Source organism: Rhipicephalus sanguineus, chromosome 7 (genome assembly GCF_013339695.2).
Source record: "Rhipicephalus sanguineus isolate Rsan-2018 chromosome 7, BIME_Rsan_1.4, whole genome shotgun sequence".
NCBI classification, from domain to species: Eukaryota; Metazoa; Arthropoda; class Arachnida; order Ixodida; family Ixodidae; genus Rhipicephalus; species Rhipicephalus sanguineus.
In genome coordinates, this window is record NC_051182.1 from 114,695,674 (window position 1) to 114,721,312 (window position 25,639).

General features: G+C 45.6%; 1 long non-coding RNA gene across 1 annotated transcript; it reads right to left on the reverse strand.

Moving 5' to 3' along the window:
• Window positions 1-333: 333 nt before the first annotated feature.
• LOC119399771 (uncharacterized) lies at window positions 334-25,541 on the reverse strand. The gene is made up of 5 exons (XR_007416920.1): window positions 24,313-25,541; window positions 19,902-20,087; window positions 10,430-10,548; window positions 4,641-4,801; window positions 334-395 (listed from the first exon to the last, which is right to left on the reverse strand). It is a non-coding gene; the product is annotated as an uncharacterized LOC119399771 (long non-coding RNA).
• Window positions 25,542-25,639: the final 98 nt, after the last annotated feature.

The following is a 25,639-nucleotide window of genomic DNA, read 5'->3' on the forward strand; positions in this document are numbered from 1 at the left end:
ACGAAAATACTTACATACACCCGTGCGTGCCATTCATAGGCTAATACAGGTCCTTGTGGAATGCTTCCTAGTTTCCCGAAGTAATTTTAGGCCTCAGAACGCCCAACTTCATCACAACAAACAATAGGAAACCAGCAAATTTTGAACTTCGTATGTAAATTGAATATCTTCTCATACTTAGTATTTTATGCGATTTTCTGTGGAGTCATTTATTAAGTGAAGAAAAATTACAAACCATTTGTAAAGTATGACATCGAAGCTGCGTAAGTGTTGAAGTGCGTTGTTTCTTCTTGACATTATTTTTAACGAAGAAAGTATTCCAGTAAGGTATATCCCAGTAGAAGAGGAAATGGTTGAATTATACTTACTTGGTTTTCACGGTAATTCGGGAGCCTCTGTAACGGAGTTTGTCAACCTTGTATATTTCTCACAATGATAATCGCTAACATATATATATATATATATATATATATATATAACTCACGAAGAAATATAGTTGGCAGGATGTTACCGAAGCGCTGGGCCGGGGATCCAAACTTGCTACCCCTCGCTCAGCGGCGCGACGCGTTAAACTACTCTGCCACATAGAATACATCTTTCAGCATGCTGACGGCAAACTATTTACACGAACAATTTACCTTTGTGAAATCTGAGGTGCTTCAGCGTTGCGGGAGCTTGTTGAGTAGAATCCACGAGATGGCGCAGATGGCTTAAGGGTACACTTTGAAGTGCCTCTCTCTTCCGGTGTTTCGCCGGAGTTGCGCTGCGCGCCTCCGAGCCTGTACTTTGACTTAGAGGGCATGGAAATCACCAGATGGCTTATAACTTCGTACGTATTGTGCTTTCATCACAAAGTTTGTGTTGAAGCGATTGTACCGCACGAAGGTCACATCGCTCCTCCAGTGGCCGTGTTTACTAAAGGAGTGAGCTGCCAGCCTTTCTTCGTATGACGTTCCAATCTGTTGCTCTCGCACTGATGGGTTCGACCTTACGGCGAAACTCTGACTTGGTTGAAGAGAACCCTAATTAAATGTATATGGTCAATCACTCTTGTATACTCAAAGCGTACCTAATAGAATGCTTTGCTGGGTGAGTGGGTTCATGGTCGTGGTTCATGGACAAAGCAGAGGGCAAGACAGACGGTACACAAAACAAAACAGTGGTAAGCTGGGCTAGTTGGTATCTTTTCATAGTAATACACAGCGCGAAAAAACTATAGACAAAAGGAATGGACAACACGGGACGAGCGCTGGCTGCCAACACAAATATTTAGTACGCATAACCATGCTTAATACAGAGCTGCATACCACGTGCACATGAGGGTCCGGTTAGAAAGAAGTTACAAAAAAAAAAACAGCTACAAGAAACAGCAAAACGATAACTATCGTCATACGCTCAGATAATCCAGCTCTTTGTCAAGTAAGGCAATCTAGGCCTGAACGACGCACGTATCTGACAGAGCATTGATATGGGCCTTCATGATGTCCCGTGCCAGCTTTTTCGCAGCGAAGAAAAGCCTTTCCTCTGGAAAGCCAGCCAACCTAAGTTTCGATGTCTGCGGGTTGAGGATGTCGCACATCATGTGAGGACAGGATTTACTGAGCGCCGAGCGAATACATGAGGCCAATATATTTTTTACCAGCTTAGTGTGGCCCGAGGTATAATTTAACAGTGGTTTACCAGGCCTTGGGGCGTATTTCGAACACACATGAGACACAGGTTGAGAAACTGGATGCATCCTTCGCTCATGCGCTTAGACGGAAATTCAAGCTGAGCCCTTTCTTAACAAAAACGACAATATCACGCCAGCATTTCTGTCCTGGTGGGTGTCCTTCATTATTAATATGTAGTATTTGACGTACCAGAAAGTTTTATTGTTAAATTATAATTATTTGAAGTCTCTAATTAATGCATGTTCTGAATGTGCGAATTGCTTTTCCAATATTTTGTACCGAAAGTCATCATCATTTCGAGCATGATCACCACCATTATTTTGTTTTATTTATTTCTTTATTGACTCCCTGCCATTGTCACCTAACCTGCGTGACGGCTACTACTACTAATACTACTACTACGACGACCACGACTACACAGGGTAGACTAAGAAAACACATATGAAGAGCTGGTAATCGCTTAACTAAAGAGTTCTATAGGATACATATGCTGTCGGAGCACTTTAGCCAAGATAAGGATAAATCAACTACCAGGATAATAATAAAAATTATGTGAATGAGTACACTGGAAAACCAAACGGTTTTATTGTGAACACCTGGTGGAGCAGTTCTGAACCATAGGTTACTTTTTACGTGTTTCCTGCTATCCGTTGATCGGAGGTTATGCAGAGGGAAGGGCTTGGTTGAGATCTGCTATGCCAGGCGTCGCAAAGATCCCTGCTCTATGGTATTGCGCTATAAAAACGGCACATACCCACTACAAAAGAGTCTTCTTTTACTGCCAAGTTTAACCGAGTGAACAAAAAATTCAACCAGCTCCGCTTCGGGGACACCGATGAAACAGCCAAGCTGGTGGCGTTCCCTTCATCAGGCTAACGCATTTCTATGCTTTGCAAATCTTTCAGATATGTTCTATCACTGCTCTTCATTAAACGCTCTTTGTTAAGTTTTGAGGTGGTAGTATAGCCGCCACCTTTTATAAACACAGAGTCACGTGACAGTGGTGTGACTGTGGCAAAGCGCACGCCATTTGATGATGATGATGTGCCTCTACACATGGCTCATACCCACACTGGGGGATTGGCCAAGATTTGTAGGTATGAAGATTTACAGTTATAACTACTGAGTTAACACAAAAGACAAGCAATCATAAAAAAGAACTAGTGCAATAGTTATTTCTACATTCAGCCCAGACTTCTCATCCTAACTAGAAATTGGAATAATGAAATAATGTGGTACCGAACGTCTTCTTTTTATTGATTATTTTATTTCTTATTGATTCATTGCTACTATCGGAACAGGTTTGCAATTAAGAACTTAAAAACACATTCGTTTTGTTTCATGAACGAAGGCACTTACAGCATCAAAAATATTCCTGTGGCTGACGCCCAAATCCGAAGCACCGAAGGTGAGAATAGCGTCTATTGTTAAGATTATCCCCAGCTTAGCACATGGAGTTTCAAGAAGTCTTTTTCTTTGTAATATATAGCGGCGACACGATAAAAAATAATGCTCAATTGATTCGATTTCTGAACAAAAGTGATAGAGGGGAGATATCGCCAGACCAGCCCTGTGTGCACACAGATTCAATGGGGACACTCGGCATCGTAATCTAGTTAATAATTCTTCTAATTGTCTAGTTTGATTTGTGGGGCTAACTGTTGTCTTTTTCTTTTTTAGTGAAAATTGAGGATAGTGGCATTTATCCAATTTCTGTGGCACATGCGCGCTAATGATGATGGTAGCTTTGTGATAGGCCACACAGATTTCTGTGGCACATAACCCTTTCTTTGGCTAACTGTTGCCTTCGTTTTAGTGCACCAGTGGTGAGTAGTGGGATTTACCCATTGTTTGTGGCGCGTACCCGTTTATGACGCCCACAAGCGGTACTATAGATTGCGGGCATGAAAGGCTCGACCACGAACTGCTTCGCTGGTAAAAGTTCACCCAGCGCTGGAGGCTAGCGCTATTTACGAGAATAAATGGAACGTTAAGGGCACCTAAATTTTTTATTGCTTTAAAGTGTAATCCGTCAAACGTTGGGAAGGATATTTGATATTCGGGGAAGGACTGGTTTACCTTAACGTAAGTCACCATGGCAACTAAGGTGTTAATTGAAAAGGACAGTTTGTGACACCAGTTTTTAATTTACTGAATTACGCAAAGCTCACATTTAAATACCTATTTGGAATGATTAAAAGTGCGTCGGCTTGTCATTTTTGTTTAAGCTATGTATATGCAAGCAGATAGTTAATTTTTCTAACTTGCCCCGCCACGGTGGTCTAGTGGTTATCGCGCTCGACTGCTGACCCGATGGTCGCGGGATCAAATCCCGGCCGCGGCGGCTGCATTTTCGATGGAGCCGAAAATGTTTGAGGCCCGTGTATTTAGATTTAGGTGCACGTTAAAGAACCCCAGGTGGTCGAAATTACCGGAGCCCTTCACTATGGCGTCTCCCATAACCATATCTTGGTTGTAGGACGTTAAACCCCGGATATTATTCTGTTAATTTTTTCAAACTTCCTCTCAAGTGCCTATCTTATTTTCGTTTCCAGATGCTAGCGACGGTTTAATGCACGCTGTCCAGCACACGGAGTGTAGATTGAAATAAAAATAGCTAAACAAAAACAGTTCTACGAAACATAAATACAAGGTGAATCTCGAGCCCCGCCACGATGTTCTAGTGGTTATGGCGCTCGAATGCTGACCCGAAGGTCGCGGGATCAAATCCCGGCCGCGGCGGCTACATTTCGAAGGAAGCGAAAATCCTTGAGGCCCGTGTACTTAGATTATGCGCACGTTAAACAACCCCAGGTGATCGAAATTTCCGGAGCCCTCCACTACGACGTCCCTCATATTCATATCGTGGTTTTGGGACGTTAAACCCCATATATTATTATTATATTACCGTGAATTTTAGCAGATATGACACCCCGTGGATTAAATGCCAAATGAATTTATACTTACATCAGCTGCACATCTTTGTGACTGCTTAAAGTGCGTAAGGCCCCATAGCCCCGGCTAGATATATATGCGGACCTCAGACAAATGTGGTATCCTTTGAAAGTATAGGGCAAGTCATTGTTTATAGTCATTATGAGATATATTGTTTTTCGATTTTGAATGAACTGTGAAGAGACCAAAACGCATTAATTGCAATATAAATTCGTCATAACTGCCTGAACTGCCTTGAATGGGCATCAACAAATCTATGTCACCTAATCGTATTCTGGTTTCGGTACGTAAAACCCCAACAATTATTGTTTTAATAATTATCTATATGGTAATTGCGTGTCACCAGCATGCCGTGTCACTGCCACAGGAGAAGCTGAGGCTAGGCTTGTTCAGCTTTGTTTAGATTTATTTAGCCGATCACTATAGGAAATGCCACGGGAATGCAGGCTATAGTATAGTAGCTCATGGTACCTTAGCTAGCTGTTTGAGGAAAGATAGGGGAGCTCGTCTTTCTTTATTCTGACAAAAGAGATGCTCATTCATTTTAACTAACGGCAATGTTTCCACATTAAAGAGAGAAGAAAGGAATGGATGCCTGTATGACACATTACTGAAATTTCGCCGATGGTCTTTACGTGCATTGATGACTGTCACAGACCTCGGGGGCTTGCGTCTGGGAGATGAAATGAGATAACTCAAGGCAGCACAGAATGCAAGAATTCAAATAAAATCTACAACACTCAAAATTCAGAAAACAACTACTGTAAGTCACTAACTTTAGCCTACAACTTAATCACAGTCTGGCAGCATTTACAATGACTTCGCCGTTAGAGTACATTGTAGTATCGCCGTTGCGGGTACAGGAGAACGGCCTTACGCGTTCGTCGAGTTGGTTCCCTCGAGTCCTGTCCTCGATCGCGTTATGTCCAGAACTGCTCGTATGGACGCCGATGAAGATGTCGTCGTCCTTGTGGGAGCTCGTGTTTCCTTGTATTTGTTTGGTCTCCTCATTTCGTAGTCGTCGTTGCCGACAGGGTGATAGGCCCGTACACTTACGCTTAACGATGGTAGGTGTAGGTTGTGAATAGCTGACGTAGTCCACCAGGGATTACTTTGCGTAACGCTCCCAGCCCTCAGAAGGGGGGCTGCCGCTCGGGTGTACGGAACTACCGCGAGTGGCTGCGGCACATCGGAGGACCCTCGCCCGAACGTCATCGAGGTTGACGGCGACGCCTCACAATGCCAGCATCAAGACATCCGGACCCGAACACCCGCTGCGCCCGTCGCCAGTCCGGTGCGTGAGAACCAACCTTCTTCAGCCGGAGTCACGCATAGCATGCCAGCTCCTCGTTTTCGAGTTCCCGAACACAACTCGGGCCGCGTGCCACCAGCTGTCTCCCTCCCATTTGGGCACGAGAACGTGTGTCGCACACCATCCCGTATTTTAATTACGGACCAGTTTAAAGGAAAGTCATGCCATTGTCTCATGTCTCGCGTTGCTGACACGCAGGTCCCTAGTTTTATACAAATACGCCGAGCATACTGCACGTTTGTCTGTCAGCGCTGGCTTGCCCATAAATGGAAGCGTCGCCGAACAGCTAACTCTCCTGTCCGGTCCAGCGAAGCGACAGCGAAACACCCATGTCCGTAGTTAGGCAAATATCTACAGAACAGTGAACCTGGGGTGAAACGTTCGGAGCAGCAAACAGTAGAAAAACAGTATAAAAAGATCATAGAAACGAAAGTAGATAATCGCAAAACAATAAGATAATCACGACAAAAGACCTGAAAGAGCGCAAAATATCACACAGTCAAGCGAATAGAACACAAGAGAAACATCGGCGAATCACTGCTCCGCCGTTCGTACAGCCATCATTTGGGGTGGAACTGCCTTTGATTTTTCCGCTTCATTGAACACCTTCATTACTTTTTGATTTTTCCACTTCATTGAACACCTTCAAAACCTTTTCCTTCCGATCCTATTGTGGCATCTTCTTTGTCGTCTGTCACGTACCTCATGCCCTTCACCAATGACAATTACAATTTAGTTCATTTGAAGTGAACGTAGATGCAATGATAAACAGTTCGGCTAGGATGTGATGTCAGCAGCGTTCCTTATTCTGAACACCCTCATCTTCCTCGTTTTCCCTCAGACTTTCTCAATCTTCTTCATACATCCACGTACACTCCTTCTCTTTGAAGACTCATCCCTCCTGGGATGATACATAAAGATGTTTGCCGTGGCCGCCAACTCTTGCACACCATCATCGTTGACGACACCAACCCTCTTGAGAACGCCTTGTTACAATGTAGTCAGGACCACGCCATACAATTCCATATACATTTGATTCGCGCCGGTAGGCCTTTTCTGACGAGTATCAGATCGCTCAGCTCTATTTAGGCTATGCACGTGCTGTGGCTGCGGTCGAAGTTACTCGTCATATCTTTGCGGTATCGCCGGTTGCTTGTGAAGTTTTTCGCTGTTCGTACAATTGCAGGCGGTCGGCAATACAAAGCGATCAGCTGGAAGCACTGGTGCCTTTCCGAATGCCGCAAAATACTGGCTACAGCCGATGCTTGCAGTGTGGTGACCGAGTGTGACGAGCAACAGCTGAATCCAAGCAGCACTTCCATCCGCCTTGAAAGGTTGCGTACATTGAAATGAACTGCTTCAAACCTGGTATGATTACTTCAGTCATGCCATTTCATGCAGGATGGTACGGCGCGCAGGGTCGCAAAATACATAGATAAAATGCTCTTGCCGCAGCCGCAATGTTTCCTAGGGCATGTGACATCGGTATGCGCAATATTCTTACATTAGTAGAAATATATTGGCGTCCTAGCAGTCGAAACTCGAATAACACTGCAGAAGCCGAGGTGAAAAACTGCGACTGTGTGTGCTTGGGTTGGTACAGAGGCACGAGGGTCCTTCGAACGCTGAAATAAGCATCTTAGACTTTTATCGCCTAGTCCTGTGACTGAGCGCCATTACACGGTTCCGCTCACTCACTCTTGACAATTAAATGGGCATCGATAGAGTATATTGCGCTGAAGCGCTTTCTAAATATCAAAGTTAGATGGCGCGGAGGCATCAATGTGGTAAATAAATCAACTGTGATTCGGCTGTTCGTGACGTGTATTCCAACTCTGAAGGCTGGTTATAGTTGCTCTATTAAATGCACTGGGATGTGAACTGTCACAGTCCTTCTATTTATACCTATCGCGGCTGGTGGTACATTGTGCGCGGCTTTTTACAGGTATATCCCATCAGTGTGTTAGACAAATAAAATACCATTGGTAATCCTGTGCTACATGATATTCTGTGCGCAGCCCAAGGACAAGCAACATTTGTGGATATGGATATGATGTGAATGCTTTTTGTAACCTTGATACATGCAATCATAAGTTTCGGCCCATACTATCAGTACATAGGCAATGCTCAGAAGGCAGCTTGGAAGCTCGACGTGTATCCGTTTGTTTAGTGAAGTTGTTTCTTTGGGAATAAGCTTGTAGTTATTTAGACATCAGAAAGTATTCGTGTCTGGTAGACACGTATAGTGACTAGTGTGCTCGCCATAGCACTCACCAACACACGTGTAGTAGGTCAAACTAGAAGGGAACGCTGGTTGTAGAGCATGCAAATCATTTTCAAGAAATCCTGCAGCCTATACTTATTCATTAGATGACTATGCATGCCGCAGTCGGAGACTCTAGGTCAATACAAACAATTTGGGGCTGTTTGATATGTAATCAAATCTTAGAAGGCTGGAGGTTTATTTTTTTCCGCATTCAGGCTCTGGTACCTACGCTGATATTCTGGGTCGTATCGATACATATCTTGCGCAGCTTTGCTGCGCACTGAGTACGTCGCAGTGCTTTTGTACTTTATCAGACATAAGGCGTCAAATATTGTGCTATATTTTGTATTTGCCTCCACTAGGTAGCCTTTCGTGCCGGTAATGCAAGTGGTGTCTGCTGCGACTGTGAATACGTTTTCCGGCCAACATGAAACGTTTCATATATGCGTGAAGTTCAACGTTGTGCGAGTTAGTGACAGTTCATATTTACGTAGAAAGCAGCGCACGGAGACAAGGCATAAAATGCACATCGGTTGTCCTGTCGTTTCGTGTCTTCCTTTTGCGCTTTGTCCTCGTGCGCTGCTTCCCACGTAAGTATGGACTTCCGTTTATTGATGGAGAAGTTCCCCGAGAAGGCACTTGAGTAGCCGATAAAACTGTGTACTTAAAAGAGCAATTATTTTATGTTATCCTCAGTGCGTCATAAGTGAAAACACGCTCTCCTAGCATTCGTGGCAGCAAATAACGCAGCGTTGCGCACTGGCAAAGTGCTTCATCCAGTGGTAGCCAAAACTTCAGTTTCAGCCTTGAAGAAGACAAGTCCACTTGTTCGAAACGTCAGTTCGAGCACCCACCCACTGTTTACAGATTTTTTCATAGCAAGCTTCCATCTTCCTCTTCCTTTCGTTTTTTTTTGTTTTTCAACATGTATTTTAAGTCGCTGCAGTATCACCTTTTTGAACAACTTCGACATACAAAAATTCAATGAAATAGGACTAATGCGTTTGGGTATGAGGAATATATTGGCCTTTTTCCACGAGGCGCGTAAGTCTCCTTCTGGTGTCTAAATTTGGCTAAGTAGTCAGTGAGATCTTGTAATGTTCCTCTGTCTAGATTCCTGATCATAGCGTTGGGGACATCATCACGTCCTGGGGCAGTGTTTCTTTGGAAGGTCTGAGCGGCTGAATATAGCTCCTCCACCGTGATTGGAGCGTCTAGGTTTGGTTTAGGGGACCCCATGTATTGTCGCCTAGCTATATTTCCGCCGTCGAGGACCTGGCACTGCCGATAAAGTTTTTTGGAAGCTCCTCGTGAATTTGTCTGCGATCGCGTTATACTCAGTGGTTAGATTTGAAAATGTATTTGTCGTTTCGGTTCTCCTGCTAGCACGATCTATCATCGCACGCAAGATGGCCCATGTTTTTTGGTTTCTGAGGTGTCTCCTAATCAGTCTCAGAATGTTCGCCAATTGTTTTGTGTAGCTCTGAAGCGTAGGCGTTGGCTTCATCGGTTAGCTGGGCGATTCGCTGCTTCAGTTTACGGTGAAGCATTGGCGTTTCCACCGTTTAACAAGGCCCCGTCGGGCCTCTCACAGGTGTGCTAAGTGGTTGTCCACTGCCGGTCTGTCGACTGTGACTTGGTACGTCTTTGTATATTAGCATGGGTCTCAGAGATGTATTCTCGTCACTCTTGCTCTGTGACGTGTTTCCGGAGTCTGTTCTCATGCAAGTTGGAGAAGTGACCGTCCGCCACCAGTCACATGGGTCACTGTCTTTCTTGAGAAGTGGTCCCACATAGTGAAGGAGTGGTCGTGCGGCACGTTACGGCCGCATAATATTGAAAATGTATGGTTACATGATCGCCAACAGCGCTGCACGTCGGAGATGCACCAGTAATAAATCATACGTATTGGAGCGTTCGTCGGAGGCAGATATCGCGCCTCCGTGTACTTACGATGTTTATCGCTCCTCTCGGCAACGTTTTAGCTATACGAACGCAGCAGAAATGTGGAAGACGAGTTATTTGATGCATGATAATCGAATCGCATATTCGAATTTTTCGAATATTCGAAGTTATCGAATATTCCAAACTATTCGAATACACGATTTTCGAATCGAATACGAACATTTCGAATGTAATATTCGACGAATATTCGAAACTTTCGAATATTCGCACACCCCTAAATGCAACATATAAGCAAGCCTCAAGGTGAAAGTACATTACCCCCAAAACAGTGCGGATATCTTCAGGTGATAGCTTTAGGATATCAGGTATTTCATATTTAGAGTCTGTAGGCTCTTTTGTGGGTGGCTGAATGGGTTCATCAGGTTTTCCCGTGTTTCCTGTAATATACGTGTAAGTAAATATATTTCAGTTGTAGCTGTAATTAGGATAGCTCATGTAAAAGCAGCAACATGCCATACAAATTTTAAGAAAAATATCATCAGACCGTCTTCGCAGTGGCATTATTGAAATATTCACGTACTATGTATACATAACACTCTGAAACTATGTATACATAATACTGTGAAAATATTCACGTACTATATATGCATATTACTACACTTGCCCAACCCTAAAAGCCAGCAGTAAGAGTGGTGGGTTTGTTTATGGATACGAAGTTTAAAGGAGCACTGACACAAAAAATTTGCACCTTGTTTTTTTTTTTTTGTTGCAATAGATAGCTTATGATACACTTATCACGGCTGCAAACCTCGTTTGCGCGAGTGCGCGACGGTTATTTATTTAGAGTCGTTTTTAGAGCGCCCAGTCGCAGTTTCGGTTTCAAAGAGCACCGAGCTAGGCAGCATCCTCCGGTGGACGGAAAAACACAGCTGGTCACGTGAACACGCAAAATTGTGACGTAGGCGGTGCGCGAGCGTGGGTGCCGTGGGTGCCGAACCAGGTCAAGTGGCGCCAGCTATGGAGGATTAGAAACAACTAACAAACGCGTAATCTATCTCATCCGAGCATTTGGAAGCGCCCAACTCGGCTCGCTAAGCTAACAGCATCGATTATTTGACTATGGCTCTCAGAAACGGCGCCGAATCGGGACGAATACATTGCTGTCGAAGCTTAAGGACATGAATCTAAAGCAAATGGAAGCATCAGTTCGGAACTTACACGTTACAGAGCGCACGGCGGCCACTTGATAGATTCGAAGTGGACGACAGCCGCTTTTGGCAGTGCTGCCATGTTTTTCGGAGGCGCGAATGCCTCGCCGGCGAAGCTTGCCGTGCAAGTTGGACAGCTCTCGCGCGTGCGGCGACGGCCGACGTTCTGCGGCACCGTGCCGTTGCGGCAGGCTTGCCGCTAGCGTGAGTGGGCCATAACATCTGCCAACGGGCACGACGAGAGAACAGCGGAAGAGAACACAACTAGCACACGCAAAGCCGCAGGCACGGAGGAAGAAATGGCAGGTAGCACGGCACAAGCGCAAGGGCACAACCAGCCACCAGCCAACACAAACTCGTGACGTAGGTTTGTTTACACATCCGCCGCGTTGATGTCGGCGTCACGAAGCGCTCGCATCTCGCTCAGTCGCGCGGCATGCACTTTAAAATTGAGTTTAAATATGTTCTAGGCTATATTGGCCCTTGATATTTCGTAGACGTTGTGTACGGCTCCACACACATCTATTTTACTCATCATCTCGCCTTCGAAATTTTGTGTCAGTGCTCCTTTAATGTAAACTGTGGTACTTACGTGGCAGTAGCAGCTGAATAGTCCGCTATATACAGTGAACCCCGCTTACAACGATGCTCGTTTTAACTATATACGTATCAGCTATAAAAAAGAAGCTGCTGCACCGCTAACTTCTCTATGTTTGCGCTAATAAAGAAAGCACGCTTACTACAATATGAAGCCTTATCGGTTAAAAAATTAATGTCTGGCTGATGGTGTCTCTACTGAAAAAGTAATGAAACGCGCAAAATCCTTGAAAAGAAAGACAAAAACGAGATATTTGAGTTGATGCCCTCCGGTCCACCCTAACGGCAGCTGCATTTTATATCGTGTTGCATCTTGCTCGGTATCGGCAGACTTCCGTGCCTTTTATTACATCCACTTGAATATGATTATATTCTGTCTGGCAAGCTCGTTGCTGCAGAGTGGGGGCAACGACGTGTAAGCAAACTACGTGCTTTGACAATAGAGCATCGTTCCGTCGCTAAGTGCAAAATAGTTGGAGAAGGTTAGGACAATGCCTTTGTTTGGAACCAGCAACGTCACATCAATCACGATTGGCACGTTAGTCACGATTCTCACCCATGTCATTAGCCTTTAATTATTGTATCGGTAACAGCCCTCATTTGTGATAGCGAACCAACATGACAGCTCTCATGCAGACGCGATCACTCTCTTCAATGCGAACTCGCTCTCGCTAATTGCCCACAGTCCTGACAGCATCCTGACAACAATGAATAAACGCTGGATCGGCTCTTGCGGTGTGTCATCCCACGCCGAGGACAATCAGGCACACTTTCTCCTTAATATTGAGATCAGCTGTTTGTTCATCCACGCCTGCTTAGCCTTAAACGCTCCCACGTTTAAAATGTACATATACAGGGTGTTTCAGCTAAAAAGCACCAAGTAGTAAAAAATTAAGCATGGGCGCTACGCGTCTCCAATTAGCGCAATATTGTTCTCAGCCATATAGAGCACGTCAGAATATTTTTTTTTCAATCCGCCAAGCTTGGCAATTAACAAATATTGCTTAATGAACTTTTCAAAGAGTAACTCTAGAGAAAACTTTTCAACACAAAAGTTATAGCGCCTCTTCAGAAACATCGAATTTTTCAACCTGTGTTAAGATAACTCCCCTGCTTAATTTTTTTTTTTCGGCCTTTCGTTAAAGCGCGCGAATTTAAAAAAATACCACGTGACTGCCGCGAAACGCGCGGCGCTTTTAGTGCCCTCAAATGTAAGTTGAACGAATTATCAAAGGCTGCTTCGCGCTCGAAGATCGATGGAACAGGTTATCGGTGACTGCGATGGACGTTAAGCGACGAAATGAGCACACCGTTTCAACAACTACAAAAAAAAATTTCTTCAAAGAAACAGCGGCAGCCACGGAGCAAATGCTACATGAGACTGTAGGCAGCATTTGATGCAGCGAAGGCCTTTTTTTTCTTTTGTTTTCGCCCCAATGAAGAAACACATTGGAAGGGGCGAGGGTGACAGCGTGATGAAGGACCGAGATAAAATACGCACTCACACGTGACGGCCGCTCTTTCGTAGATCTTTCTTTAATTTTCTTTTTTTTTGTTTGTTTGTTTAGGTGGTACGCCTCTATCGTCATTTAGCGTCCATCGCAGTCACCGCCAGCATGCTCAATCGACCTTCGCGCGCGGAGCAGCCTTTGATAATTCGTTCAACTTACATTTGAGGGCACTAAAAGCGCCGCGCGTTAGGCGGCAGTCACGTGCTATTTTTTAAAATTCGCGCGCTTTAAAGAAAGGCCGGAAAATAATTAAGCAGGGGAGTTATCTTAACACAGATTGAAAAATTCGATGTTTCTGAACAAGCGCTACAACTTTTGTCTTGAAAACTTTTTCTCTATAGTTACTATTCGAAAAGTTCATTAAGCAATCTTTGTTAATTACCGAGCTTGGCGGATTGGAAAAAAATATTCTGACGTGCTCTATATGGCTTAGAACAATAATGCACTAATTGGAGATGCGTACCACCTATGTTTAGTTTTTTAATACTTGGTGCTTTTTAGCTGAAACACCCTGTATACCCATAAAGGGGGCGGGGGGATGGCCGTCGCGGTAGCTCAGTTGGTAGAGCATCGAACGCGTTATTCGAAGGTCGCAGGTTTGGTCCCTGCCCGCGGCAAGCTATCGTTTCGTCTACTATTCTTTCTTCAAACTTACCTTACATTTACTACTAAAAAAATCCCCCATACTTTCCTTGGCATTGTTGTCTGTTAGTGCTCATTAGTATTGTGTATAAGAAAACAAAAAAACGAGCCCTTAAAATTAACACTTCTTTTTTTTTATTCATAAAGGTTGATATAAGGGGTCATGAGCTCCATGGATGGGGCCCCAAGTCCAGGGCTCCACTGGCTACTGCTGCCTGACGTGACCCAGGAGCGCAAGCGCTACCTCCATGTCAGAGCTGGCAAGCTGCGCCTCCCGTTGCTCGGAAGTATTAGATAGATTGTACTCGTCTAAAGAGGCATCTAAATTTGGTGGTCGGTTTAGGCATCTCACGAAATATGATATAGAGATGGCGAACCGCCACACCATGGACAGGTGTGCCCATACAGCGTTGGGAAAATTTTGTTCAATCTGTAGGTTGGGAAATACCCCCGTTTGAATCCTACGGAGGTCAATCGCGTCCTGCCCTTTTAATGATTTGTGGGGGGCGCTGTATTTTTGTCGAGTGCCTCGCTGGTAACCAAGAATTTCGCGAGGGCACATTCTGGATGGGTCGTTGTCCTCTTCGTTAGTATCCTCCTAAAGTGTTTGAGGGGATTTAAAGTGTGGTCGAGGCCCTGCTTGGTTCGTGTGCCCTCTAGCAAGAGCGTCTGCACTCTCGTTTCCCTCCAGGCCTGTGTGTCCCGGACACCAGATCAGCTTGAATTCGTTTTTCGATCTATCGTCGTACCATGTGAGTAACATCGTACCATCGTACCATGTGAGTTAAGCAGAGCACTGAGAAGGACGAAGTGCTAAAGAGAATGAACCCGACAACCGCTGTACATGCAACGACGGTCGCGTTCCTTTTGTCTCTCCATTTATACCTTCATTTAAATTAGTCTGTGCCACACTATTGGGTGAGGTGTCTTGTGCAGAAAAAGTTCCATCTACGAACATTATTTTTTACTGAACACAGGCTGAAATTACATACCGTATGTTGTACTCATGTTCTTGCACGTTTCGTTTTGTACGCGGCCAGCGGCTAATGAGTTTTTCGGGCAGTGTGCGCGCAAAAGGCAACACATAGTGCTAGGAATCAGGCAAATGCTCTAATTCGTTATCTTTCGTTTGGTTCTGCTATCTTCCAGATATTCAAAAAATGCAGGGCAAGAAGCCAAGCACTGCCACACAGATTTTTCACTTTGAGTCACATTGTACAAGATGTACTGCAAAATTATTATTTCCTGCATTTTCATAATTATTTATGTTAACCAATCAAGCGCCTGGACATTTTATTGAAATATTTTTTCACAATGTCTGCCATCAATTTTCGAAGCAAATTTTCTTGCTTAGCGCAGATTTCACAAATATGCATCTATGCAATGAACCGGCATTTTTCTGCGTAGTATTTGGATGCGTAAATGTACATGGGAGCCAAATTTTATATATTTGATTGCAGAAGTGTGGTCTGAGGTGGGAGTGGTGCATCGGTGAATGATATTCACCGCTGTGCCACTCCGACCCATGGCTATCCCCCTGGATGTATATGCATGAAATTTGGCTCACATGTGCATATAGAGGTATCAATGCGAAAACGAAAAAACTGCGTCGTCATTGCGAACAGTTGCCGAATACATAACGCGAAAACCTGATGGGGAGGTCCCTGGGAAAACCATTTTTCTTGGAAGGTGCCTGTTGCTAAAACTGTCCAGGGAAGTCTTTTTTTTCCCTCTGTAGACTTCTTCCTGGGAGGTCTAATATATCCCACCGGAATCTTCGTGAGATATTTTGAGGAGATGTGTGGTTTGTTTGGGTTTTTCTTTGTTTGACTTTCACAGTGCTCTCCTGCGCGAAGTTTCAGCGTTCAGGACGTTGTGGGGATTGAGGCTTGCCCGTCGTCATTGCACGGGTTTTCGCCTATTTCTGCAATCCGCATGTCAGACCACGACTCTTGCCTATTCTGCGGTCCTACGGTGCTGGGCGAGCGGGGTTGACGTGAACCTCCCTCACCAGGAGCCGGATCTCGACGGTGGCGCCGCGCGCGCGGTGGGAAGAGACACTCTCTGTAAAACTCGTAGGGTAAGCACGTGTTTTTCTTCTCGTCCGTCGGCTCTTTTGTTCTTGGGGTTCGCTCGGACGGAAATCGCTTACCTTACGTTGTCTCTTCCTGACGCTTGGCCGAAGAGCGGTGCAGGGTGTTCGCGCGTGGTTATACTACGCCGAACCACACTTATCAAAGGCCAACGCGAACGGAGTTTGCCCTCCCTCGAGCGATCGGACCCTGTTATCGCTGAGCAGGCGCCTGTATTGTCGACAGTAGCCACCCCTAGCGGCAACTATGCACGACAGCCGGCAAATCCCACACGGCGCCTCTTTAGCTCTGGGAATGGTACTCAGCGTGGTAGTTCTTTTGAAACCGCTCCCGTGATCGATCTGGGAGACCATTCACCTTCGCTCGACCGCTCCGATAACGCTCTGATGGCTTCCTTTGAAGCGGGTGCGACTCAACCGTTGCTGCAAAGCGCCACCCAAATGACCCAAGCGCTTTCGGGAGCAGTACAAATGCTTTCGGCCTTTCTGAAACGCGCTCACCCCGCTGCCATGATGCTTGTGTCAACCTACAGCGGATACGGTGATCTGCTCAGTGCCAGAGATTATCTTGACTCCCTGGCTCGTTATCAGAGAGCAATGGGTTTGTACGATCAGGAGGTGCTCGAACGCGTCGTCCCAGCTGCACTGACTGACTCAGCGGCAAGGTGATATCGGCTTTCCGGATACCGAGCAGCAACCCTCGAGGAGTTCCACGCAGCCTTCCTGCACGAATTTATACCCACTGACTACGAGAGTAGGACGCTGCGAGAGCTCGAGCTCCGTACGCAAGCTCCTGAGAGTCACATCAGGAGTACGTACGCGCGATGGACGACCCTTTCTCTATCGCTGAGCCCAGAGCCACGAGCGCGGAACGCGTCGAACGGGTGATCAGGCAGGCACACCCGACCTTTTCGGCGTACCTGCGCAGCGGTCTCTTCCGAGATTTGGAGGAATTGGCTGCTGAGGCAAAGCGCATTCAAGGGTACATTTCGCCGCGTGCGCCTATCGCCCACCACCACCAGCTAGCGAGGCCCTTGAGCCGCGCTGTGCGTGGGGAGGGCCATGCTTATCTAACGAGAACAGCCTCATGGCGCTCCCTTTGCGGCTGCCAGGTGTTGCGCGTGGTAGTTGAGCGCTTGTGCTCTTGATCCCTACAGGCACGCAAGGAAGGCAGCCTGTGCTGCACCACCTGACACCCACGCGAAGGGACGCTATCCGAACCAACGCAATGTGGGCGGTGACGCTTGTCGAAACGTATTGCTTGATAACGTAGTGAGTCGACCACAACATCTCGAGGCTGCTCCGTCTCGGGAAAAGGACCGTGATGGAGTGCGCTCTTTCCGCTGCCGTGAACGAGGCACATAGCAAGAGATTGCACCGTATCTACGCCTCCTGTGAGGCAGAGAAACGGGCATGCGGGTCGTTCGTGAAGGCACGAGCGACCGAACCTTTGCTTCTCCCCTCTGCGTAAAGGGCAAGTGTTCTTGCTGGTGCACATGAGCCGTTTATTTCGGTCACTATTACCGGCCGTGAATTTTTGAAATTGCTGGACGCGGGTTCAAGCGCTTCGTTTTTCGGCGAACAGGTGTTGTCCCACTTGCAGAGGCACTCGGGGCGCTTGCGGGACTGCCGTACGACATTCACTCTTGCAACAGCCCTGGCCCAAACGGCTGGCGCCGCAAAGTTGACTGTCATATGGGGAGAGCGAACGAGACTCGCTCGCTTTGTTCATCTCCCAGGGCTCAGCGTTACTGTGATTCTTGGTCGGGATTTTCCCCTGACTGGGATGGTTGTCGACATTGCGAATGGCGGCTATCGTGACGGGAAATTTTTCCAACTGGAGCCGCTCATCAGCGCGCCGGCGCCTACTGCTGTATTTGCCGCAGAAGCGTCGGAAACGTGCCGCGCGAACAGTTCGGGGCCAAGCTCCTGCTCAACGTATTCGCCCCCTCACAGTCCCCTTTGCGAACGAGAGGCACGGCACGAACCGCGTCGCGCGCAAACTTCGAGGTCTAATCCCTGCGATATGCGCTCGTCAGCTTGAAACCCCCATTTGGATCGGCCGACACGACACGAAGAGGCACCATATCCTTTGATCGCCTGTGAGAAGGCTTGTCTGTCGGCGCTGTTACGCCAGTACGATGAGCTGTTCACCGATCAACAGGGCTGTACCGATTTGGTGGGCCACTCGATCGAAACTGGCGACAGGCTTCCTTTGAAGTGTAACCTCAGGCCCGTCAGTCGCGCCAAAAGGCAGATTATTGACGGCTTGCTAGAAGACATGCTATCGGCAGGCATTATTCGCCGTTCATGTAGCTCCTGGGCGTCTCCAATTGTGTTGGTGCCTAAGAAAGATCACAGTCATCGCCTGTGCGTTGACTTTCGCCGTCTGTACGGAGTGACTCGTAAGGATGCCTATCCGCTCTCTACGATTAGCTTTATCGTAGGAAACCTGGGCAGTGCTAGGTGCTATACTACGCTTGACGCCTCAAAAGGTTACCTACAGGTCAGATAGATTAACGTGACGAGTGCGAAACTGCGCTCAATTCCCACAGAGGGTTGTTTGAGTTCACTCGTATGCCCTTTCGTCTTTGCAATAGTCCTGCGACTTTTCAGATGCTCATGGACCGCGTCCTCGGGGAAGCAAAGTGATCATACTGCATGTGCTACCTCGATGACATCGCGATTTACTCACCGAACTTCGAAGAGCACGTGGCCCATATTGCCGATGTGCTCGAGACGGTGAAGGCTGCCGGGATGACCTTAAATCCTGCGAAAGCCCAATTAGCGCAGACTCGTATTCAGTTACTTGGGTTTACGCTGGGCGAAGGCTCCATTAAGCCGCATCGGGAGAAACTTCGAGCAATCCTTGATTTCCCCGTGCCCAAAGACGTGCGCGGCCTTCACCGGTATTTGTGAATGTTTAACATTTACCGTTCTTTCATTATGTCCTTGCTCGCTGATCGTGATGGTACGCAGCATAGTCGCGAGGGACCTTTTCCCTTACCGGCGTGTCGCTATGAGCCATTGGCCACGGAGACGTGCTAGCGGCACCAGTTGTTCTGTATTTCCGCCCGTGGCGTGGTTAAGCCTCTTTGCTTTTCCCGCCTCCTTTGGGAGCGGGCGTGGTACGGTTTTTGTGTGGTGTTGTCGCAGGCAATAAAGTGTTGCGGATTTCGAGAGCAGTAGTGTGTACTTGCCGCGCCGCGCTCGCTCGCCGCTTTTGTCACCCGAAAGCACGTGTTCAGCGGTGCGCTAGTTCACGCGAGGAGACGGGAAACGCGGCCCTGTGGCTCGCTAAGTCCGAACCCACGCTAGTGATTGTATTCCTGCGCGATACGCGTACACTACAACCTCAGGCAAATATCTTCCAGATCGCGTTGAAGCGATATTAAAAACGCTATAAAGGGCAGCTTGTCAACACAAAACTACATTTTCTGATGATGTAAGACGACTAATCGTCCTTATCTGGCATGTCTAAAACATGACATCACCTTAGTCAATAATGCGGCAAAATCAACAAGAGTGAGACCTACAAAGCCCGAAAGGATGCTCTGTTCACTGCCGCTATCCCAATGGGCGGCTTTGTAGAACCCTGAAAACGAAGTTTTCTGTTAGTTATGCATATTCCGCCGGAAGCCTACCACCTCGAGATATTTCAATGCTCCATATGAACATGGAAGTGACAATATCACGGCTCTTCAAGTGTGTGAATTCTCTAGTAAAAATACTGTGCTTACCACATTCATGCTTGGGGACACATTGGCCGTCCGATCTTCTGTAGAGATTAGGAATGCACACGCACCTTTCCTTATTTTTGCGGTGACAAGTCCACTTCTCTACTGTTATGTAAACGGCACCACAATATAGTTGGGGGAAATAGTCACCACCATCGCAGAAACCCGGTTCTTCGTTTTCTGGACAAGCTGAATAAATAAAAAATGCACCAATACTGGAACGTGGAAACACATTGGAAGTACGGGAAAGTATGAATGAGTTAAATAGGTTAAGGAAAAATGCATCTTCTTGGCCACACAGCGCTTGGCGACTGGGAAACGGTAGTAGAACCATCAGTGAGAGGGAGAGCTGCAGACCTAGGCGCGCAAAAAAACACAAAACAAGGAATTTGAGCATAGACGAAGAAAAAGTGGTCTATTTGGTACATTGTCGACGTGGCTGTTTTACGTTTACGCTGAAGAAAATTCATCTGTCTAGTGTCAGACCAAATGCAGAACATTATGTTGTATCTGCAAGCGGGCGTATCGTCTGAATTTGTATAGAATAGCTTATTTCCCATGAGTTTATTCATCAGACAAAGGCTAAGTTTTCTAGTTATATAAATTGACAGGTAAAATATATTTTTATTTACATTGAGAAAACGCAGAATGAGGGCTCAGTTCCTCTGCTAAAAAGATACATTTTTTGCGGCCTCGTGCACAAGATCATCAAGTACTGAAGTTGACGTGTGGTACCCCGCATAAGGAACGGTAGAAACACTTTCGTAGAGAGCGCTTCGTTCTAGCAACTTCTCAGTTGGCTGTGGTGTTTACCAGAGAATTCTTAGCATTCAGCCGGCTGAGCTGTATCTCATGAACAGATGTAGCGTAGAAAGTGTAGTTAAACGAGAATTCTTGCTTTGGTGAATGATATTATGTACGCATCCTGCTGATGAAGTAATTCTTGCCAATTATAAGATGAGGGCAGTATTCCGTTTGGGTTTAATGTGTATCATATAAATTACAAATGAGCCATTTTGGAAACAATTTAAAGTTCATTTTGTGTTTCATGACTTGCTTTACTGTTCCTGTTTGCACCTTATGCTAACCTCGTGTCCTGACTGAATTTATTGGCTATCCTGCAAATATATCACTAAGTTCTTGCGGAGGTGAAGAATACGGTGTCCTAAACGAAAGCAACGTATGTACTTGATAGAGGGCGATCTTTTTGTTAGCGAAAGAAGTAAAACTGGCTGTACCACATCACACAGCCAGCAGATTCTCCAGTCGTCAACATCTTTGCCGCAATTTCGAATCTGCGGCCTTCGAGAGCTGTGCCTGTTGTCCAGTGTTGCCGTGTTGGGAAGGCCTCATCATCACCGTAGGCACTTTTATGCTTCCTATGGTGTGATCGCATGATCCGCGCGTTTCTGTGTTTGAAAGTCGTCGTGCAAGTGTGCTGCGTGTGTTTAGTTTTATAGCGCCACCAAGTGTTGGTGACAATGGAACACCATACAGCGAATATGGTTCTGTAGATGGCGCCGTTTTCATCCGCACAGTTTTTTCCGTTTTGGTTTCGTGCGCCGGAGACTGCAGCTACGGTGGCTCAGTCTTAACTGTAGTCGGCAGCACACACGGTGATCTCTGTTACTGTTCCTAATGCTTTTTCACGTTCCTTTTTGTGCGTAGTCAATTTACTAGAAATATACATATGCAATGTACGACAATGGCGGACGCTAAACTGAAAATTGCCGGGAGTGACAGCGTAACCCCTTTAGCTAGTTAATTTTGCTAATATTTTTCGCCCGAGTAATAGTCCACTTTCTTTGATCAGGAATATAGATCGATAGCTAAGATACGAGAAAGCAGAGCGAAACACGGGACAGTGAATGAGACGGACCAAGCGCTGTCTCTTCACTGGCCCGTGTTTCGCGCTGTTTCTCGCATCTTTGAACATGTACCAACCGGCCCAAATACACACCTTAATCGATATCTATGTATGGGTAGCATTACCACAAAAAATCGAGCTATATTTGAATAATTAAGGCAGTTAACGTATTCCAACGAGTAAAAACGTAACACCGTGCCCATTATTACACTATCAATGTAATTAACATCTTGATTCTCCAAAGTATTTCGTCCCAAATTGGCTTTTAAAAATTACACTCTGGTCGATGTCTTTTTTTTCTAGGGTTGGTTGCTTTTAGCTCCTAAATATGTATTGTGATCCGGTACCTCTTTCTGCATATAAACCTCCTGCAGGGCTGCCAACTCTGGCTACTATGCGCCAATTTGGCTACCTTTTTAGGCCGGTGGCGCCAGAAAAAAACGACCTGGCTACTTGGCTATCTTCTACTACTTGTTCCTTCGATTTGACCCGAATTATCAATACCTTGTGGCGTCGCAGAAGCTGGATTTCAAATATGCGGTAAACACGGGGACCCGTTGCGTCTTTAAAGCTCCCAAAATTGAATTTGGCGCTTGCATTACACACACAAAAAAAGGAGTCTATTGACCACGTGGCTGAGACTCGAGAGAAAACTGCTGCACTGTTCCATGGGACCTCATTTTGCAAACAACCTATTTTTGAAGGCGAATTCAAACTGTTATTGGAAGTGAACAGGATAATCAAAAGCGCTCCGTATCCGGGAAGCTCTGCAGTCATCTGCATTGAAAATCGGAGATACGTTGAATTGCCTGTGCTATTTCTTGGAAATATGTATGGACTGAAACTCGCAAATGTTAACTACACTGACTTCGTCATCACGCGGGAAACGATTGCGAGTGTGACTACAATCTATGCTTCAGTAACAGCAATTTCGATTTTGAGCACACTCATGCAGCACTATTTTTTATCGTTCTACCAAGGCTGGTACTTCTAGCCCTTTTAAGAAAACTTGCCCAATACGCTTGAAGCGAGTGTCATTTTTGCAGTAGCACAAGAAACTTCGTAAACCTGCACGAAATGATCGCTAAAGTGAAAAAAAAATTATGCTTTAATCTCAGCAGTGATTACTATGAAGGGTTTTTGGTGTACTTATTGACATTTCTGCCAAAAGGCTCATTTAAATAAAAACGTCGCAGTTGTTTTCACATATGCGTGGCTATTTCTGGCTAGATTTATTGCCCTTGGCTCAAGTTGGCTACTTTTTGGCTAGTTTTTCTAAATTATTGGCTATTTTTTGCCTTTTTTGACCTGGCAACTCTGGGCTCCTGGGGCAACATATTGCAAAATTATTACGCGACGACATTTGAATCGTTACATGGCATTCGTGCAATCCGCGACCGACTTGGGCTACAAGTTTGTCCCGTGGTCTCTCGTACTGGTTTGCTATTAATCTTGTCAGAAATACCATTCACCGCACAAACCAAGTCAAAACAGATCAATTAAAAAAAAAACACGGGAGCCCTTGCGCTATAGGAAAAATGGGGGCAATCGAAGTTTGGCGTGTGCGTGCCTGACGTGCCACTTTTCCTTCCTTCCTTCCTTCCTTCCTTCCTTCTTTCGTTCTTTCTTTCTGTTCTTCTTTCTTCTTTCTTCTTTCTTTCTTTCTTTTCTTTCGTCTTTCTTTCTTTCTTTCTTCCTTTCTTTCTTTCTTTCTTTCTTTCCTTCTTCGTTCTTTCTTCCTTTCCTTCCTTCCTTCTTTCTTTCTTTCGTTATGCGCGATGCTCCCTTCTGTATTCTTCCTACATGCACCTTCCTCCGCGTGCTTAGCTGCGCAACACTTCAGAAGCTAGAGGCAAATACGACGGTGATGAATTCATTTTTAGGCAACGGCAAAATCTTGCAAAGTTAAATGACAAGTGACTTCAATAAAAAGTCCGCTTTGTGTATCGAAAACCGCAGAGCGCCGACAAGCCCATGATATAGAGAGAATGAATTAGTATTACGAAATGGCGCAAAGAAATACGCATGTGTCCTTCAAGGGGCGCATTTCTGTACGCTTAACAGCGCCGGGTTTTTTGTGTTCGACGCCGCCACGAAAATCTGTAAGTTATAAAAAAATCTTTGCTTGAATAACTTCACGCTTCGTAGGCCGATTTTCTGTATTTTTTTTTCAGACTTGCTCACCAGTGCAGCTACTCGGAGTCATTACTTTGCCGCAATAATAAGATACGCAGCGGTCGGCTTCCTATTTTATGACAAATCATTGCTTTTGATATGTTTTAATGTAAATATTGAACGCATAGATTACATGTGAATTTAATTACCCTTACTCAGGATGCTATGAAAGAGGCTTCAGTTATTTTGCCTCAGGACGCCGTTACATTGACGACTACCTTGTTTGGCGTCAATACGAATTTAGTGTGCGAACACTTTCTTTTTACAAAAGTGCTTTATGTCGCACAACAAACTTATACATACCCTAATTATATCGCATCACTAGGTAATTCGAAATTTTTAATCAACACTGTAATGCAACAAACGACTTACACGCCATTATATGTGAGACTTCGCAGGTGGCCAACAAAGTCACCAGCAGCATTGTTATTTTAAATGTCCGCATGGCTGAGATCTGTTATTTGAAAGGAACGGGGAATTATTTCACTAGGGGTGGCTGCTTTATGAAAAATAAATCATTTACTGACCTCAATTTCCTGCAGCAAGGAAAACCAAGGTAGAAACACCACATTTATCGGTGAAAACCGTCTGATGCGCTTGTTCGTTAATACGTTCATTGACACAATTTAACAAGTCCTCATGCGGCAAAGAATAATACAGGTCTTCAATATCCATACTAAAAGCTTTACAACAGCCGGGGTTCTCCTCTGAGAGGAACTGAACTAGAGCCTGAGAATTACGCATACGAAAAGTGTCTGAAAAACTTAGAGGTTAAGCAGTTCTGCAAATAACTAGATACAGCGACTTGCCAGATGCCTTGCTCTGAAACGATTGCTCGAAATGGGATCTCGTTCTTATGTGTTTTGGCTGAAAAAACAATTCTAAAGTAAGTGATTTAGCCTCCTTGACATTACAAGCTATTCTCTCGAGAGTGATAGCTTTAACGCACAGGTTACACGTCTTCTAGATGTAGGGTATCCTCGTGATGCAGTGGCCACGGTCGCTGAACGTTTAAAGAAGTCTATTGTGTTAAGTCCGAGCATGGTTGCAGAAAGCGATAGGAAGAAACGTGTCGTAGGTATACCGTACATTCATTGCGTGTCTCACAGGCTAAAGAAAGTAGGAAGTAGATAGGGCGTTAATGTTGTTTTCACGGCTGCCAATAAGCTAGGTAAGATTTGTGCCGCTGTGCAGAGGAAGAATGAGCGAGTAAAAGACAAGAAGCGGACCGATATTTGTTTCGTAAAACACACCAACAAATTCAATGATTGCCGTACGAGTGTGGTGTATAAGGTCCCTTTCAGCTGCGGTCGCTTCTACGTAGGACAAACGGGCCGATGCATTAACCAGAGATTGTTGGAACATAAGAGATCGCTAACAGGAGGCTCACCTTCTAATCTATCTTTACATTGTCGAGATTGTAAGTGCACGCCAAAATTCGATGAATGCGCAGTGTTGTACCGTCATAGAAATGAAAAAAAAAAACGCGCCTGATGATTGAAGCATGGCATATCGAGAATAGTGGTAGCGCGTGCGTGAGCCAACCGTCGATTAACTTGCATAAAGATGAAATCAAATGCCTTAACAGTTATCTTCCACGTAGACCGCCACGCGTGCCGGATTGATAGGTTCGCCTGTTGCATGGGCATGCGCAGATAAGTTTTCGTGCCTTCTTTCTTTTCGGTCACACCGAGACGCC